This window comes from Stenella coeruleoalba, assembly GCF_951394435.1.
Source record: "Stenella coeruleoalba genome assembly, chromosome: 1".
Lineage (NCBI taxonomy): Eukaryota > Metazoa > Chordata > Mammalia > Artiodactyla > Delphinidae > Stenella > Stenella coeruleoalba.
In genome coordinates, this window is record NC_137169.1 from 57,903,024 (window position 1) to 57,911,502 (window position 8,479).

Genomic DNA, 8,479 nt, shown 5'->3' on the forward strand with positions numbered 1-8,479 from the left:
CCACCTGCTCTCGCCACCCTTAAACTCTCCGGGTCTCGAGCTGCGCTGAAAACGGGAAAACGGCTTGTTTTGCTCGGGAAAGTTCTGAGCTTTCGCTTTTACGTCCCGCCTCTGGCCCAGGGCTAACTTTCCCCACCTGTCCGGGAGGTCAAGGTGACTACCAGTCTTACAAGTGGAGACTCACAAACTTCCAGGGCTGGAGGGTTGCTGAGGTGCCGCACTTGCCTCACGAAGGCAGGACCCGCTCTGTGTCAAGTCCCTAGCTGATCAGTTGCTGGAGTCGCCCTCCTGCAGCCCCAATAATGAATTGAGGCTCTTCTGTTTAATATGAGGCGGAATACGCTTCCTCTCGCGGGGACTGAACTCGAGCAGCAGAATCAACCCAAAAGACAAGTTGAACTATCATATGTGAGTGTTGCGCTCTTTTCTTGTGTGAAGAATGCCGTGTTGCCACTAGTGCTTTAATTGAAGTAAACTGCTGACACTGCAACACTAGCCAGACGCTGGGCAAGCCTCGAAAAGGCACTGTTTGTAGAAACACTTTCTAGAGTCAATCCAATTGTCCTTTAGTGTCCGGCAAGCCAAGGATTGGGTGTCAGTAAAAAGTGCTCAAGAAATAACATTTTAGAGCATCTGAATGTGTGGTCTGCTGAGAGGTGCAGTGAGGGGAGGAAAATAATATCAGCGAATTAACTGTCATTACTAAAAGCATTGATATTAGTTGAGAATACTAAAGTCCATTAATGTAATAGAGTGTCAGTGCGTATTCAGCATATTTGGTAACGCTGTAAGTGTACTATCATAATTTTAAAACCTTTTTCCATTAACATAAAATATAGAAAAATGCATCTCTATGTTCCAGGTGCTATGAACAACCTTAATGTCGACAACAACTTGTTAGGTAGGTGGTTTTCCCATTTCACAGTACCACGTTCACATCTTTTTAAGTGCTAGTGCCAGGAGTTAACCCAGTCTTCTAACTCCACTCTGAGACTCTTGACATCAGCTCTTTAATCCAGACTCTGATTTCTGATAGAAGTCAGTCAATATAAGTTAATTTACAGTATTTAATAAGATTTAAATATTGTTGCATGTCAGGCAGGGTATGTCACATGGCCAAATGGAATCTTATCGATTTCTGAGCAGAATTTAAATCAGTTCCTTAACAGGGAAAATAAGAGAGTCGTGTTACAGGCATATGGCAGCAAGCCTAGTGTTTTTCTTACTTCTAAATCCAGCCCCCATTCCTCAAAGTCACCTATTTCTCTGTCGCCTCAGGCCCTGCCATACACACTCCCATCTCACACAGAGACCCCACCTCCTTCCATGAGCTCTGGCTCTTGTAGCTCCTACCAAGACAAAGGACAAGGAGTGTTTGACTATACTCTTCATGCCCCTTTGAAAATAGCGCAAGTGCCATTTGGAAGATCTCCCTGCTTTAACAACATCTTTCTCTTTACCAAGGGCTGTTAATATCTGCATCTTTGAGACATCTGCTACACCTCCTCCTCTTGCCCCTTTCTGACCACTGCCACAACAATGTCAGGAGCTAAAACTTTATATTTTATTAGGTACTTGGTGCACTTTACATGTGTGATCTCATTTAAGCCTCACGTCAACTCTATGAGAAAGGTATTATTATTGCCTTTTTAAGGTGAGGAAAATGAAGCACAGAGGGACTAAGTAACTTACCCACTCCTACCACAGTCTGGGGGGTGGGGCAGGCCTGTCCTTAGTTGTTTTTTATCCTATGTACAGGTCTCTGATTTCCTCAGACAGATCTTTATGACCACCAAGCACTCTTACAACAAGAATACTTAAAGATATGCTACATGTAGGGAAATTGTATGGCTATGAATTTTTGAGTTTCAGTCATGCTCCTCAGGGACTTTATCTATTAATATAACGTAAAAATATAAATAAACGTTTGGGGAAAAACGGGAAAAATTTGTAAGCACTTTCAACTTCCTTCTCTCCCTTTTGTCTCTCCTGGAATTTTGGTTAATACAGGAACTTTTTTTTTTTTTGCGGTAGGCCTCTCACTGTTGCGGCCTCTCTACCGTTGCGGAGCACCGGCTCCGGACGTGCAGACTCAGCGGCCATGGCTCACGGGCCCAGCCACTCCGCGGAACGTGGGATCCTCCCGGACCGGGGCACGAACCCGCGTCCCCTGCATCGGCAGGCGGACTCTCAACCACTGCGCCACCAGGCAAGCCCTTAAAGCCCATTTTTAAAGTATACAAATAAAGCTCCAAATGCTAATTCTTTTACATCTCACAATTTTATTTTATATGTAATTATTTTTGCAAATGTTTCCTTTCTTCTGAGAAGTTGAAATAGTCTTTAAAAATATTTAAAAGTTCCTGCTACTCTCAATAGAAAAAATATTGGCCAAATAAACCTCAAGAGAGAAGGAAAAGGAGACTTCTTGCAGACTTATTCAAATGAATGGCAGGAGTTGTAAGGTGACATGGTATAAGATATCACTGATTAGAAATGTAGCTTAAAATATCAGCTCTCTGTAGCGATGCTTGAATCACATATTGTTCTCTGAAAAATACTTGTGCAACTTCACAGCCTTATCTATAGCAAGCTCTCTAGAGTTTTCTAGCAGTAAATGCTGAAAACTATCCAAATACCTTGATTAAATATCCAATATAGTTGCCTGATGTTAATGTAACTGAGAAATGGAATATTATACCTCCTTCCGGCCCTCACTTGTTTTTAGGATGCTAATACTCAGTTGTCAACCACATTACAACTTGTTTTTTACCTATTTCTAAATCTCAAGTCTCTGTTACTAACTGTTGCTATATTATAATAGTAATTACTAACAAGGACTACAGTTTGAGCATTTGCTATGCACTTGACACTGTGCTAAATACCTTGCATGAGTCATTTCCTTTAATTCTCAGAACAACATTATGGAGTAAATAATATTACTCTACTCCCCTTTTACACATAGGGAAACTGTGGTTAAGTGCCTCTCCCAAATTCATATTGCCTAGAAGAGTCCGGACAGTCTGATCTCACAGCCTGTTATACTTGTGAGTGGCATGATAGAGAGAACAAAGTCTTTCATGGCTACCACCTGTAGCAAAAGAAAACTATTATTCTATTATAACACTTTGGGGACACTGGATACAGGTATCATATAAATGTAAATAAGAGAATCTGATTTTTAGTGTACTCTATATAATGCATTTTTAAAACAAAAGCAATAAAGGTGGTTCTTATGAAGAAAAAGGCAAATCTGCCATGTCTGAGTATGGAATGCTAAATATAATATTCAAGTCTAGGCTCTTGCTAAAGTTAGGATATCAAAGCTAAAAATAGAAATGTTACACTCTCTATTCTGTCACCTCAAACTTTCTTTGAAGGTTGATACTCTTGATTTTAAGCTTCCCTTCCTTTTTTCCCTTACATTGTACTCTTAAAAAAAACACACACACACAGCTTTATTGAAACATAATTCACACACCATAGAATTCACCCATCTAAAGAGTACTATTCAAAAGTTTTTAGGATATTCACAGAGTTGTGCAGCTATTACCATTATCTAATTTTAGAACATTTTTATCACCCCCAAAAGAAACCCATACTCATTAACTATCACTCCCCCATTCCCTCCACCCCCAGCCCTGGGCAACCACTAATCTACTTACTGTCTCATAGATTTGCTTATTCTGGACATTTCATAGAAATGGATTCATGTGGTCTTTTGTGACTGGCTTCTTTTCACTTAGCATAATATTTTCTAACTTCATCCATGTTGTTGCATGTATCAGTACTTCATTCCTTTTTGTGAATAAATAATATTCCATTGTATAGATAGACTGCGTTTTATTTATACATTCACCGGTTGATAGACATCTGGGTACTTCTGCTTTTTGGCTATTATGAATAATGCTGTTATGAATATTTGTTTGTAGAACTTGTATGGACATATGCTTTCATTTCTTTTGGATATATATCTAGGAATGGAATTGCTAGGTCATATGGTAACTCTGTTTAACGTTTTTAGGAGCCAGACTGTTTTCCAAAGAGCGTGCACCATTTTACAATCCCACCAACAATTATGAGGGTTCCAAATTCTCCATATCCCGTGTGTTTGTCTTTTGATTATAGCCATCCTAGTGGGTGTGAAGTGGTATCTCATTGTAGTTTTGATTTGTATTTCCCTAATGGCTAATGATGTTTAGCATCTTTAACATGCTTATTGCCCATTTGTATATCTTCTTTGGAGAAGGTCTATTTAGATCTTTGCTATTTTCTAACTAGTATATTTATTTTTTAATTATTGAGTTATAAAAATTCTTCATGTATTCTAGATCAAGGGCCTTATCAGTTATATGATTTACATATTTTGTCCCAGTTCTGTGGGCTGACTTTTCACTTTCTTGGTGGTATCCTTTGCAGCATAAAACCTTTTTAATTTGATGTGGTCTTTTGTGATGAAGTCCAATTTATCTATTTTTCTTTGGTCACTTGTGCTTTTGTTGTCATATCTAACAAGCCTTTGCCTAACCCAAAATCACAAAGATTTACTCCTATGTTTTCTTCTAAAAGTTTTATAGATTTTTAAAATAGTATTGGCTCTTACATTTAGGCCTATAATCCATTTAAAAGTAATTTTTTTGTTCCATGTATTCCCCTTCCTTTTAATTTAAATTAATTTTGAATATGTCAAACCCAAAGAAAAATTTTAGAAGGAAAAAAAAGGTGGTTATTTTTCATCTTACTATTTTAAAAACATTTTATTTTGGACATTACAATAAATTGCAAGTTTTTAGGTTTAAATACATCCAGTGAAGTTCCAAATGCACCTGTATAAACCCCTTTGAAAACAGAAAATATATTTCACACTTAATACTATTTATTCATTTTGATAATAAACATTTAATTCAACAACTATTTATTGAACATCCACCTGTATGTCAAGCACTGCTCTGAGTCCTAGGGATTCTGTGGTGAACAAAACAGGCAAGGCCCTGGTCTTCGTGGACTTTACATGCTGGTGGAAAGAAGCAAAGAATAAACAAGTAAATAAATGTCACTGACATCATTTTCAGAGAATGGTACCTACTATGAGAGCATAATGTGAGGAAGGGATAACTGTTTTGGATTGTATGGTCAGAAAGCCCTCTGAGCTAAGGCCTGAACAATGAGAAGAAACCAGCCTTGCAAAGACTTTAAGAAAAAGCTGAGGAAACAGCAAGCAAGAGAACGTGAAGTAGGAAGGAGCTTGTAGATTCCAAGACAAAAAACAAAAGCAAAACCAAAAATCTCTGAGTGTGTAGCCAGATGAGCATGAGGTTGGAGTGGCGAACTGGAAGACAGATCTTACAGTGAATACAAAGGTAATTTAGTCTGTATGTGCTTTCAGATTGCTTCTAATTTTCTCTGCCAAGAAGAATCCCTTGGGCTTCCCTGGTGGCGCAGTGGTTAAGAATCCGCCTGTGCAATGGGGGGGACATGGGTTTGAGCCCTGGTCCGGGAAGATCCCACATGCCGCGGAGCAACTAAGCACACGTGCCACAACTACTGAGCCTGAGCTCTAGAGCCCGCGAGCCACAACTACTGAGCCTGCACGCCTAGAGCCCATGCTCTGCAACAAGAGAAGCAGCCACAATGAGAAGCCTGCGCACCGCAACGAAGAATAGCCCTGCTCGCCGCAACTAGAGAAAACACGCATGCAGCAACAAAGACCCAACGCAGCCAAAAATAAAAATAAATAAATTTTAAAAAAGAAGAAGAAACTAACATGGTAATAAAGCTTACAATATAAAATATTCTGGGGACTTCCCTGGTGGTCCAGTGGTAAAGAATCCGCCTTACATTGCAGGGGACACGGGTTCCATCCCTGGTCAGGGAACTAAGATCCACATGCCGTGGGGCAACTAAGCCCACGTGCCATAACTACTGAGCTTGCGTGCCTCAACTAGAGAGGCTGCGTGCCGCAAACTACAGAGCTCACATGCCACAACTACAGAGCCCACATGCCCTGGAGCCAGTGTGCCACAACTAGAGAAGAGAAAACCCACACACCACAACTAGAGAGAAGCCTGTGCCGCAACGAAAGATCTTGCGTGCCTCAGCGAAGATCCCGCGTGCCACAACTAAGACCTGATGCAGCCATAAATAAATAAATAAATAAATAAATCTTTTAAAACTATTCTGTAATCAAAATTCTCATTTGTTATTCTGAAAGAAGCCAGGTCAACACATTCTTGAAGTTTTAACCTGATACTTTAGGCATTGAGAGTGCAAAGGCATTCTTATTGATCCCATAGGAGCTCAAACATTGCTTTTTTTCACTAAAAGTTCCCTCTCCGTACTCTGACTGTTCTTGGCTTCTGTGAAGTAGGTTAGATGTAACAGTACCAAACAAAGATTGTTGGCAGGAGGTTTCTTCATGGTGATATCATATTATTTACCAGGAGCTACCAAAAAACTGAAATAGTACATGTGCAGGTGGTATCCCTAAAATTGAAAAATCAGAAGAATTAATTATAAGTGCAATGCTCAGACATAAGAAGCACCGAATGAATAGGAGCTGTTATCACAATAGCTTAAACCAATCTTCAGAGACACTACTCTTGATTGCTGGCTGGAATCTCTTAGGTTTCTGCTGCTCCCAGAAGAAACAAATGGTGAGGTTATAGGAGATGGATCCTTGTGGCTGACATTCACATGTGGAGATTATATGTAGAAATTTTGGAGCAAGTTGTGTGTGTGCAGAGATCTCAGGTTAGGCAGAGACACAGGAGTGAGGGCTACAAGGCCTTGCTGCCCACTGTCACCACAGGGAGTTTCTTCCTCTAGTGCCAACTTTGTAGAGATTGGGTTTGAATTTGTTAAGGGTATTCCTTTTAAATTTAAGCTGGGGCCTCTGCTTTCCTAGAAATTGCATACAAAATTTTGCATATTCCCAGAATAGACCTTGCTTTCATCAGATCTTTTGAAGAATTTAAGAGCAAATATGTAGAAACAGAAAGTAGATTCTCGTAGTGGCAGCCTACACCCGTGGAGGGGCTTGGGGACGAATGGGTAGTGACTGCTAATGGGTGTGGAGTTTCTCTTAGGGGTGATTGAAATGTTCAAAAATTTGGGAGTTCCCTGGTGGTCTAGTGGTTAGAATTCAACTCTTTCACTGCCATGGCCCAGGTTCAATCCCTGGTCATACAGCTGAGATCCCACAGGACACTTGGCCAAAAAAAAAAAAAAAAAGTTCTAAAATTAGCTTGTGGTGATGGTTGTACAACTCTGAATATACTAGAAAACATTAAATTGGAAACTTTAAATGGGTGAATTGATGGTATGTGATGGTATCTCAGTAAAGTTTTTTGTTTTTTAATGAATAGCTAAGACATTCAAAAGACTAAAGACCACTGCTGTCTGGCATGAACCTCTGATTGTGTCTTATTTTATAATCCCAGGATACAATGATCACGCGTACTATGTGCCCGGCACTGTACTAGGTGTTTTACATGCTTATGTTATTATATAACAGACTTTGAAGTAGGATTGTTATCTACACTAAACATGAAACCAACAAATGGTAGAGACTAGATTTGTATTCAGTTGCATGCAGCTCCAAAAATTCCTGTTCTTTCCATTATGCCACCTGTACTCCTCAAACTTTTCCAACTAAGTACCCATCATAACTAAAAGGATATTACTTTTGAGGGCAATGTAGGATATTCTGCCCTTCCATTCTGTTCTAATCAGTCATCACACTCTAACAATTCTTCGTATTATCTCCCAAATACCTCTTCTTCTCCATCCCCATGGCCAGCACTGCAATGCAGGCCTTCGTAACTCTCTAGGAGTATCACTGTGGCCCTGACTTCAAATCTCATCAGGTCTGGATTATCTGATCATATTACTCCCAGACTTGACAGCTTTTCATGGCTCCCTGTTACTTACAGGATAAAGTCCAAAGTCCTCATCAAAGCCCTGAAGGCCTTTAATAATCTGGTGGTATCTTCTTTCCAGCCTCCTCACGTTCTTCCTGCCTCCTGCCCCCTGCACCCGATTCCTTAAGCCAGGTAAAACTACTCACACTATCCCATGCATGTGCTCCATGCTCTTTATACACCTTACAATTCACATCCTGTTCTAGTAATATGTGGCAAATTCCTTCTCATCCATCAGGTCTTACCTTCAGTTCACTTCCTGGAAGAAGCCTCCTCCAACCTTCTAATGTTATGCACCCCTACCCGCTCTTATGCTCTAATATAACTCATTTCTACTCTATTTGCAGTACTTATTACATTGCACTGTCATTATTTGTCTATTTACCTCTTCTAGTAGTTTGTAAATATTTGTGGTGGGGGTGTTTTGTTTAGCTGTTATGCCCCCCAATGCCTGGTGCTTAGCACATGAGTGGATCTATTGACGGAATGTGCCCTATATGTCTCACTAGATTTCAAGTGCTTTTATTTGCAGTGCCTGGCATACTTCTATTTCCTAAGTA